The 12,099-nt window shown below is 32.6% G+C and overlaps 1 long non-coding RNA gene across 1 annotated transcript in view; it reads left to right on the top strand.

Moving 5' to 3' along the window:
• The window catches only part of LOC149423062 (uncharacterized), a 55,586-nt gene extending 44,010 nt beyond the window's left edge, over window positions 1-11,576 (top strand). Inside the window, exons 2-3 of the long non-coding RNA XR_016302277.1 lie at window positions 7,222-7,513; window positions 7,729-11,576. This is a non-coding gene — a long non-coding RNA (uncharacterized LOC149423062). The remainder of the gene's footprint in view (window positions 1-7,221; window positions 7,514-7,728) is intronic.
• Window positions 11,577-12,099: the final 523 nt, after the last annotated feature.

Genomic DNA, 12,099 nt, shown 5'->3' with positions numbered 1-12,099 from the left:
CGGATTTTATGCTTTATAATGTACATTTTAGATGATGATATAAATTAAGCTTTTAGGTTATATTTTTGCAGCAATAGCTTTAACCAGATATAAGGTCTCTATCAGATAAAATTATTGCAAATGCGTTAGTTCGAGGTTGAAACTGCATTGAAAATGCAGAAAAAAACATACTTTAATAAAAAGGAAATCTCCTGGTTCTGCGAGTTCTGTTCTTTATTTAAAGTTTGTAACTGCGCCTGCAGAACTTCCGGTAAATAATTTCAAATAAAATTGTTACCTAGGTTCCCGAGAAGCATTACACTTTTAAAGTTCTTTTATTGAAAAAGCCTCCATTCTTATCACGTGTAATAAATACAGCCCTGTAACACAGGGCTATCAGAGGTGTAGGTGATATAAAACACTTAGGATAGGAAATGGTTAAAACAGGTCAAATAATGAGCCTTTATAGGCAACAGAGAGCTAACAAAATTCTTTTATTCTTCAAGTAATAATTACCCGTGAAAAATGGTGAAGTTGTAAGTATTTTAAAAATGTATGCCTCAGAATCATTGCCTTTTAAAAAAAAATACGGATATTCATTTTTTTATAATGGATACATATTTAATTAATTTTCTGATCATAGGTAGGTAACTACACTGCCTAATTTATCTCTTGTCTGTTTTTACAGAATAAATTCCAATAATGAAATTTTCAAAGCAAATTCGAGATCGTTGAACGTGAATAATTTCACGCTGGAATATTTTACTTCATGAACCGACAACCGAAATTTGAATGTATTTTAAAATATTTTACCAGAATATTAATTAATATTTAATAATATTAACGTATTCATATGTATAAATTAATATTTAAATATTAATTTATACATATGAATACGTATTATAAAATTATGACCATAAAGTTTGAAAGGAAAACGTTTATAACAAGAAAGCCGCCTGTAAAGTGGCGTTCTGGGTATTATGCGAACGTGCCAGTTTTCAGCACGTAATTCGGTTTTGTAAGGCTCTTAACGTAGTATAATACGATAGTTAAAGTTAGATTAAAATTATCAGGGTTCGGAGAATGTTCAAAATCAATTCTTTCAGATAATAAACTTTTCATTTACAAAAAACCAGCAATGGGGATTCTGTGGTTACACAGTTAACGGGTAGTTAATTTTTCTTACATCAATATGTGGTGATGTCATCATAATACATAGTCCAGATAAATCCACAACCTTAACTTTTCAGATTTAAATAACGTAACGGTTTATAGCAAACGCATGCATAGATACCGTAAGGAAGACAATTAACTATTTGGGTTTATTAAAACGTAAAGTTCAAAATGTGCCATTTTGAGATGCTATGATGAATATATAATAATATGTGCCCAGTGGACACACGCTCGTGATGGTCGATGGTTTTACGATCACTCGAATATGTCTCAACGTGTGTACTATCTCGTTTGATTCTTTTTTGTTCGATATCGAGCGAACGCCTCGATGCGAAAAAGATTCAAGGGCTGTAATTCTTGCGCGATGTTCGACAGGAATTATCGTGGTATATCTTTGGCGTCTTTTGTGGGGCTGGTCAAGCGTATAGGCAATACATTCGATTTAGTCAAACCATCGAGCATGTATAATTAATGAAAAAAAATATTCATCAAAAAAAGTCATTTTTAAGAAACCTCACAGAGTTAAATATGCAAAAATCGAACCAGCATTTCAAACCTGTATTTCAAAGGTTGTGCTTTTTTGTACGGAACGCAGTGTTACCATATTTTAAATAAGTATAATTTAACCACAAACAATAATTGAAATATTTAATATTTTCCGAATCAAGAAACCTTCACAAATACAAACAACAGAAACCATTTTTAAAGGTTCAACAACATTCGCGAACCAAACGCTCCAACAGTGCTTAATTTTTCCAAAAAACCGATTTTATAAATACATAACAAAGCTTTAAATAAGATAATCTGCAATATATATTTCCTGTGATTGGGCTCGTTATAATAATAAATAAATTTACATTTTGAAGACGATTTAGCGGGGCCTTCAAAAACGAAAAGGTTCCCAATCCCTGGCAAAAGCTATATAAGGGTGCGCATAATTACCCGAGCCAAACTGCCGAGCTGAAGCACGACTAATGGGAAAGGAACAAAGCAACCCAAATAGCGCGAATCACCGCTTGCAGTTGCTTAGTTCCTTTCTTGTAATTCGTGGCACGACTCGCGCGTTTTTTCTCGTGTCTATAAGCAAGATAGCGGCCTCAACGTGGTTGAGTGATTACAATCCTTGACAACGAATTCGGAGGTCACCGGTTCAAGTCCCGGCTTGAGTAAGAAAATTTTCCAGTCAGGAAGATTTTGAATAAACTACTTTACTTTTATTTTTAAAATAGTCATTAATAACATCAAAAATATCATTAGTCGTTTTTGGTGACCTTGGTACTCTTGTGCGGTACATAAAAATATACCACACAGGTGTATGTATCAGCACGCACCTAAAGAATTTTAACGATTGATTTATTAACATATTTGGAGTAAAAAATGTCGATGTTGTTTTCCTGTTGGAAGATTTCATTTTTTTATTTATAAAAAAATGTTTTTTTCCATCATATATCATCGTGCAGACGAGAAACAGCGCGTATCACGTGATCCGTTACGACATGTGGCAGTGTGTTCAGTGGAGACGTGTCAATATCATTTTTTGTAATTAAGTAAAATATCAATGGACGGCAAAATAATAATTGGGTTCAATTCATTTTTAACTCCAAATACTCTCAGGAATCGGTGGTTAAAATTCATCAGGTTGGTGCTGTTACACCCTGAATATGTATGCATATTTGCATCCATTCCAACAAAGACTCACTGCCTAAATCTATAATAGCCAGGTATCATTTTAAACTCCCATATGAGGTCTAAATTGTGAGGCGCATATGACGCTATCCTATTTGTATAAAGAATAGTAACATTGAGTTGAGTAAATTTAAATGATTCACCACTTCATGGAAAATAAGAATCTAGAAAAAAAATAATTTACTCCTCTGCCATGATGATGGACATTATAACGCTGTCAGAAACGTTGGCTAAAAACGGAGGTAGCACAACACGGCATAATAACCCACAAATAAATCAATACAATATTTTCGGCCGTGAAAATCTCAAATACATCTCAACACATTTGATCGAAGATTTGCCCCGTTTTTCCGCTAAATGCTGTTCAGTTTTTCCTTATTTTGTTTTGTTTAGTCGTAAAACAAAACGTTAATGATATATGTTTACAAATGTGACAAAATTTGAAACAACTCATTCTTTTAGATATTGTTTCCGTGATTAATGCTAATACCGCGAAACTTTAGAGATATTGTTAAAGAAAATTTAAAGAGAAAAAGTTGTAAAATATTAAAAAAAATAATTTCATTGGTGTTTGTCATCATCTTGAGTTCAAATCGGCACATTCAAACGTTAAAGTTGTTTTACCGTTTTTATATATAATAATAACTACTACATATTTCGCGGTATATACGCAATTTTTTCATTTAAATCTGTAAATGAAGAAATTGCGGCATACGCCTAAATTGATTAATAGATAAAATGTTGTAATTATTCCAGAAAAATAAAGGAATGGCGAAATACATATTAACTTGACTATTAGATACAGAGACCTTTCAATATAATATACAGGGTGTCCGGGGGTAAACTGCACAAACTTCAGGAGGTGAATCTACATGATGGTTGAAGTAAAAAAGATTTTTTTTCGAAATTCCTTTGTTGTTTTTCCATACAAAAATATGTTTCTTTATAAGAATATTATTTTTTTCATATAAAAAATTCAACTTTTTTACCTGAAAACTACCTTAAAACGTTGAAATTTCTTAGTTAATTATCACATATTTTTTACTTGTACTGTCATGTAGAATCACCTCCCGGAGTTTGTGCACTTTACGCTGACATCCTTTCATCATCATTTCTTAAAAATAAGTAATTCGTTTGAGACTCCCAATATAATTCCATGATTATTTTTCATCATAGTTGTTCGGCAGTAAAAAATGGATTTTGGAAAAATAAAAAAGAACATTATCTGTCGTCTTGTTTCCCATAGCTTACCTATACTAATAATGTCTGAACAGTAATAATCAGGAAAATATGTAATAAAAAAAATGTGAGACCTCACGAAAGCGCCCCTGACTGTACAGTGTAAAAGCAAATTACTTTCAGTTCACCCATGAAAACATGTTGAAATATCGATGTAGGAATTGCGTCTTTTTAACAATGTGAATTATATTGGGAAATGGCAATAACTCATTCACGCAATTAGTTTGCATGATTTACAGATATTAACATCATAAAAAATATTATTTTCGTAAATCTCTTAGTTTTATTTCTATAACGTAGAGATTTTTAAAACGGTGGATACAAAGTATACAATTTTATAATTATTATGTTTAATGGATTTACATAACCTTAAGTAGACATGCCATTTTTATTATTAAGTTAGTATATTACATTTTGAATGTCATCAGAGCTTTAGGCTACACATCTACAAATGTTATGTTGATCCGAGGTACACTTATGAAAAACATCACTGAGCTAGCCGCAACAAATTCATTACACCATTTTCTTTGTATTGTTTAATTTATACGTTATTTACATGATTCCAAATTGAACTAAAATACTTACTTGGTGAAGTAAGTGATTCACCTTTAAGTCCATTTGGGACCAGGAAGATTATATTTCATCCGCAAGTTGAGCTGAGTCAGTTGAGGCAAGATTGAGGCTACAGTCGTTAAGACATTCAGAGTCACATCGCACTCCTGATAAGCCACAGTCAGGCCGATGTCAAACATTTGAGTCAAGTTTCGTTACGCTAAGTCTCTATCATCACACTAACGACACAGTTATTAAGCTGATATTTAGGCAGTCTGATATTTTATTCAGAGGCTCGCTATGTTCTAAGTATATTGAGACACATTTTATCCCCGATAAGTTTGAGTCAGACTGATGAAATAACTGATGATAGTGAATTAAGGTCGAAGTTCGTCAGTCTAATCAACTCAAAAGTAACGATGTGAAGTTGGCATTTAGTACAATATTTGAGTGTAATTTGAGGCCACATTACTCCCGGTAAACTGGAGTCAAACTGAGGTCTAAGGTCATACATAAGGCGGGGGGGGTCAAACCCCCCTCTCATCGGAATCAGAAATGCGTAGGAAAAAAGAGAAAAGTACTCATAGATTATACATTCCTGGAAATTAAAAAATATTACTTGCACCATCTCTTTTATCAATGTGATGTAAATAATAAGTTGTGATCAGAAGAGATCCTAAACAAAATTCTAATGACCTTTTCACCGCCTCAAATACCCTTGACCCCCCCCCTAAGGGTTGAACCCCTCCCACGTGAATGCTTTAGTTACGCCACTGCCGAGGTCTACTACTTAAGTCTACACTCCCGATAGACTTCAAGTATACTTAATTAAATTAGAATTTCTACCAACATAAATCTACGCCACAATTGTGGAGTCAGACCGGAGTCCCTAACTTCACAATTGAACGTCACAGTTGCTAAGCTCATTTTTCATCAGTCAAATCAGAGCCGATGAAGTTTAGATAATTTGGTCTAATATTTGAAATCAAATTTCTCTCCACATGAACCAGAGTCAGACCAGAAGATATATAAGCCATGGTTAAGGTTACATTAATAATTATAATTATTGGATGTCACTGGTATTAAGCTTGCATTTCGGCAATCTGTTCGTAAAGTTCATTCCACATTTGAAGTCATGTTACGCTCCGTTGGCCTAGTTGATTCAGATGAACTGAATATTAAACCCCGCAAATTTTGGCAATATCTGTGATGTTCAATTCATATCAGCCTCATTACGCTCTCGGTGGTCTAGTATAAGACCTGTGTTTTAAAGACGCAAATTTAGCAATTTCTGTCAATAAAATTGAATTCACATTAGGTACAATATTGTTTGATAGGTGAACTAGAGTCAGATTGGAATACAATTAATATGGTTTCACAGAAATCGTCGTCCTTCATGTTTTAGTTAGAAATATGATTTAAACAGTGTTAGAAAGAGAAAACACCACGCTTTATATTTAAATCTAGATATTAACTACATAATAATTAAAATATGTACCTTTATGAAACCAAAGGTACCGACCGCAATTTGTAATTTGAGTTTTTTCAGTGTTTGGATTCTTAATTTTATTATTTAAAAAAACATTTTTGTTTGTAATGATAAAATATGAGAGCGTATTTAATCACCTTTCTAGAATAGTTTTTAATTTCCGGATAGGTTCAGAAATATTGCATTCAATTGAATTTTATTGCAATATTCCGACCGTTTGACAGAATGTAGATGAGACATGAAGAGTTGGAGCACTGTAGTTGCCAAACTCATATTTGGGCTGATTAACTCAGAAACAACGAAGTACAGTTAATTTGGTTTAATATTTGAGTTCACATTACACTCCCGATGGTCTACTATCACACCCGTGCTTTAAGCACGCAAATTTGGCAAAATCTATTCATATATAGTTCATTTCACATTTGGTCTAATATTTGAGGACACACCGCGCTCCCGATCAACTAGAGTTAGACCGGGGTCTCTAGTATCGCTCTCCGTTTCAGACCCGGCTCGTGACGGTAAATTTGTGTTTGTCCATGTCCGCATGCAGGCAGCAGGCGTTGGGATGTTCCCTCAAGTAGGTCGGGCCGGTCGGGCCCTTGCAAGCCAACAGCTCCGGCGGCGGGAACCTCACACGAAGCAGGTCCTTGCGCGGGGGCGCGTCCCTACAACCATTCCCCGCGGCCTGCCCCGACCCCGCCTTGTCCGTCTCCAGGCGTATGGCACACGCTCGCATGCCTGGCTGGTGCTGCTGGTGGGTCAGACTGAAGCGAATGTCGTAGGTTTGTGTGCTGTGGTTGTTGGTTTCTTTGAACTCCTCTGCGAGACCTGCAACATACAAATATCCTATTATTTTCATTCCATTTTAAGCAATGCATGACTACGGCATTGTTAGGTTAGGTTAGATGTAATAAACGGTAGCAGGACAGTTACCACTGGCCAATAACCCCCCTGAGGTTGTTTTTTCTGTTAAGATTATTATTAATATAGCTCTTTTCAAGAGCGTAAATATAATAATTTTCCTTGAATACTAATTACCAAATTTATTTGGAGATAACCTTTGTACCTGGTAATTTGAAAAAATCTAAGATTTATATTTACAGATGTAGTGGTGGCGGCAAAGAGGGGCATTAAAATAGAGTAAGGGCGGCGAGGGCAATAAGAAAGCCCCGAAAAACTCAATTCGAATGTCACAGCGGTGCTGCCAAGGTCTGGAATCCATGAGAGGACATTGTGTCGCTTTATTAGCAGCAGACACATACCTGGATGGATGACAAACCTCGTGCTAGCACTGTTGGTGGACGTGGTGCACCCTCTCGCTGCAGCAGCTGGTCCAGTTTCCTCACCACCTAGGATTCTTGCAGCAGATTCTCCATCTTCGTGTCACCTGTTTATGTACTTCATTTTATTTAACTTAATTTCAATTTAAATTTGTAATATTTATATATTTTTTGTAATATCTGCATTAACTGTAAAGCACCCCTGAGGTGATATCTCACAAAAGCGGCGCTATAAAAATCATCGAATAAATAAATAAAATAATTTTTTTTGTTAGGTTTAGGCACCGATGAATGCAATTCACATTTGTTCCAAAATGATTTTTTTTCAAGGAAACTCATGCAATGCATCAAAAACACACATCAATGGATCGAAAGTAATTTCAATACATAGGAGTTATTTTTTCTCCTAAGACTATGTTTGGACGAGAGCCAATGTGTATAGAATAAAGGAAGGAAAACGAGAAGAGAGCAACACGTGCGCACTCGCCTCCAGCATGTGGATGTGAAATGCATCGGCGTGTACAGCACCACTGAGGCCACCTGCTGATTTATTGCCTTCCCATGGATCGTGGTTTGTGTTCGTGGTTTCACAAAAAAAAGACAATAGGCAAACCATCGGCTCGCGTATGTATATCCACCACAACACGACACATTTTGCATCATTGTATGAATGATGACCTCTTAGAAACTACAACTATCTATTTTGTATTAATTCGAAAAATTACCGCACGGTGAAACATTGAAACATCATGAAAACAGTTTCAATAAATTCCCCTTTGAAGTTTTAAAAAAAATTATAGATTATTTAATTAATAAGTTCAAAGTAGAAAAAAGTTTGTTAGCAAAAATAAATCCTAAATTTAGTTTTCAAAGTGAATGAGCGGGCGGGGGGAAGAAGAGCGACCATCGGGAGGAAAAATATTTTGTCTGTAATTAATTATGATGGAAAAATGATCATTAAAATTTATTTAAATAAACTAATTAAGAAGTAATATTGATTAAGAAGTTAATTTTGTAATTTTGATATTTTTACATTGAGTTGCTCTTTAATCGCTTTTAGTAGGCATTTATCGTGTTCGATTTCTCTAATATTTTCAGGTAGGCTGTTGAAGTATTTGTTCCCTACATATATGTCATGATGTTGTGCAAAAGAGGTGTTATATTTTTGTGTTGGAAATAATATGTTTTTGACGAGTATCGCTTAAAAAAACTATTATTTTGATTTTCTTTTATTATTTGAAATATTATAATATTTCTGACTATATCATTAAATTGTAATACATACTTTAAATTTTTCAAAAATATGTGTGTTGGATAATATCTTTTTTTTTAAATATTATTTTTATAGGGAGTAGATTTATTTTGAATGCAGCTCCCCAGCTGACTGCAGCGTCTTGGAGATTTGATTGTGGTATACCGGTGTTAATTGTTTCGATGAGATAAAGTTTCGTATTCTCAAAAATGTATAAATTATTTTCCCTATTTTGTTGACTTGTATTTTTGTTTTAGTTTAAGTTTATGCCTATTATTATTCCCAAATATTGAATTATGAGGAACAGTTATTTTAATTACTTTCTTTTAAAGTCCCTTTTAATGTGGAACTATTTATTGTACAGTTAATTTTAAGACGTTCTTTAAAATGTCTTTACATTATGTAATTTATGAAAAATCATTTTTAATGTGGAACAGTTTACTGTACAGTTATTTTAATCATTTTCTTTCATAAATGCTAAAAATATAATGTTTAAAAGTCATCGTAAATATGAAACAGTTATTTTAATTATATTCACTATTATATTGTTTATTGTACAGTTATTTTAATTATGTTATTTAAAGTTGTCTATATATTATGTTAGGTATAAAAATCCGTTTTAATGTGAAACAGTTATTTTATTTATGTTCTTTAAACTTGTCCTTATATTATTTTGTGTATAAAAAGTCCACTTAAATGCGGAACAGTTTATTGTACAGTTATTTTAATTATGTTCTTTGAAGTTGTCTATATATTATGTAATGTATAAAAGTCCTTTTGGTAAAAAACTATTCACAAAATTTATTTTGGGAGACTACTATTCTATTCTGTCTTAAATAATAAATTCCTCTTCTCTTGTCCAATAAATTCTCCAACATTCATTTCCTCTATTTGAGAGGAAAATATTTTCAGTAGGTAGTTGAACGTTGCTTCATAAATACTCTATTTGAGAAACGACAGAGGAATAGACTAAGCCATAAAAAATGGAGTAAATACCTAGATAACCAATAAAATGTATTTATGACTTCTTTGCCGTTAATCATTTATAATATTTTGAGATACATATAAAATACCGAGAAGGAATGAAGGAACCCAACCCTGTGAAAGAGAAGTAATAATATTAGCTTTGATTAAATGATTATTTTCACTGTTGCCTTACTTCAAAGCCAACAAGCCTATCAATTTCAATCTCAATGTCTTTTTCTGAGAATCTCTATACCTCTAGCGGGAATTGAAAATGAGTTATTGACAGAGCTTATTGTTCGACCATTTTGCATTTCGTCTGAATCTGCTGCATCCATTTTATTGTTCAAGCAATCCTTACATTGACTAGAAAGCTAATTTTGACCATGTTTCTGACTTTCATTATAGTTTAGTTAAGATTTTTTTATTAAATTTGAATTCATGTGTTCCGTGATAACATATTCGCAGTTTACTAAAAGTTTATCAGAAAACCTGTTTATTCATTCTTTAAATACCTGCAATCCCGTATTTAACCGGATTACCAAAAATTTGAAGATATTATTAATAATTTAGTAATATTTCTCTTTCTCCGTGTAAACTAGACTAATCTTGTAACTCATTAGGTTAAAGACCGAGTGGTTTAAATCTATAGGGCAGGGAACCCATTTATCTGCAAGACTTATTCCCACAATATTGCATAATCATAATTTCTGTTAATAATTATGGTAACAGAAGGATTCCAAATACGATCATGTTATTTGTAATCTGAGAAAAATTTTTTTTACAAAAAATATATATTTTTACAGGAGGTTTTAGTAGCTCAATGGCTCTAGGTCCAGAGCCAACGAGTTTACGGCTCTGCCGCGAAAATTCTCATAAAAAGTTTTTGGAATTCTGAATTCCATTTTTGTTGTATGTATCAATACTGCCCAATAGTAGGGAATTTTATAACCCATTCCCAAATATAAATAAAAATTTTGCTACGTTTTAATCACGGTACCCGGAATATTCACAAAAGTGAACTTTATTAAAAGCGAACGTTAAGTCTTCGAAAACTTTCAAACAGAACATTTCCTAATTTTTTGAAAACTTAAATTAGGAAAATAATTTATTTTAAAACTGTCACAAGAATTTTGGGAGATTTTGCTCATGGTGTTAATTTTATTTTAAATTAAGAATTTTTAAAATTATTTTTTCGATGGAAGTAATATTGAAAGACAAGGCAAACATAAATATTTATTTCTATTAAAAAAAAATTATTTACAAAAAATTTGCAATATTCGTCTTCTTTTTAAATAAAGATATCTTTTCACAAATAATTTGAGTTTTTATATTATTCATCATGTGTAACTATCGATTGAATTTGAATTTTATTATAAAATATTGATCCCGACTGATTATTCACTTAAAACATCCCCACGAAAAAAAATTATGCAGATTCTTTGTGAAAATGTTCTACTAATTCAGTATACATACTACATACGAATGGTGGAAGAAAAAGTCGGGGGCGCACCAGTAAAACGGCTTGGCGTCAGAGTAAAAAAAATTTCATGTTTGAGTCGGTGTATGAATGTAAATAAAGTTAGTTAGTGTGTGCCAAGACAGACCTTTCAAAATATCTTCCAACATAATGGCGAAAAGCAAATATTTTTTATGAATCCACCGTTATAAAAATATACTTCCTCTCAACGTTGATTTTTATGTTTATTAATCATCCCATACTCATTAATTTTATGTTTGCTTTGTATTTCAATATACCAACTTCCATCAAAAAATAATTATAAATTTTTTTTATTAAAAATAAAATTAAATGTAAAACCTTCTATTGATACTTACCTACATCATAAGTAATCCCCAGACAAAACTTTTGAAATGGAATCAGAAATAAAGTTTATTTTTTATATAACTAGTGGCCTACTCAGTTAAATTGAATTAAGATAAGTATTTTTTAAGTAAGATAGACCCCTTTACATTTCTCTCCTATATACCTAATTGTATCACTTTTACATAAATGTTAGTATGTAGATGTTTCAGTTAGTGAAATTTATCCATAAAAAATCTATTACACGTAAAACAGGTTAATATACTGATTTTTGAAAATCTGAATCGTTGACACCTACATAGAGAATAAAATAAGAAACGGGTTAGATATGTTGTAAAAAAGTTATTCAATTACTGTATACAATTACTGTGGTGAACGTATGACTGTCGGTATGAAAAAGACAAGCATATCTGAGTGAGACAGCATGACCGAGACGTATAAAAAGGCATGTTTGTTGTAACTCGTCCTCTCTTCAATAGCAAACTCTTATACTGTCCACTGTATCAACACTTGTAGCTAACTGAATAAAACCAAATAGTAACGGAGTACCAACATTCTTTTATTACAAAGAAATCTGGATGATCGGCACGGAAGATCACCACAATTATTCTCTCTGTTTATCCGTTCTAAGTATTCAAACAATCAAAGACTCCATTTTTAAAAC

This window comes from Hesperophylax consimilis, chromosome 6, assembly GCF_061612785.1.
Source record: "Hesperophylax consimilis isolate HC1 chromosome 6, BYU_Hcon_1.0, whole genome shotgun sequence".
In the NCBI taxonomy this organism is placed as follows: Eukaryota; Metazoa; Arthropoda; class Insecta; order Trichoptera; family Limnephilidae; genus Hesperophylax; species Hesperophylax consimilis.
This window is presented reverse-complemented; position numbering and strand designations above follow the sequence as displayed.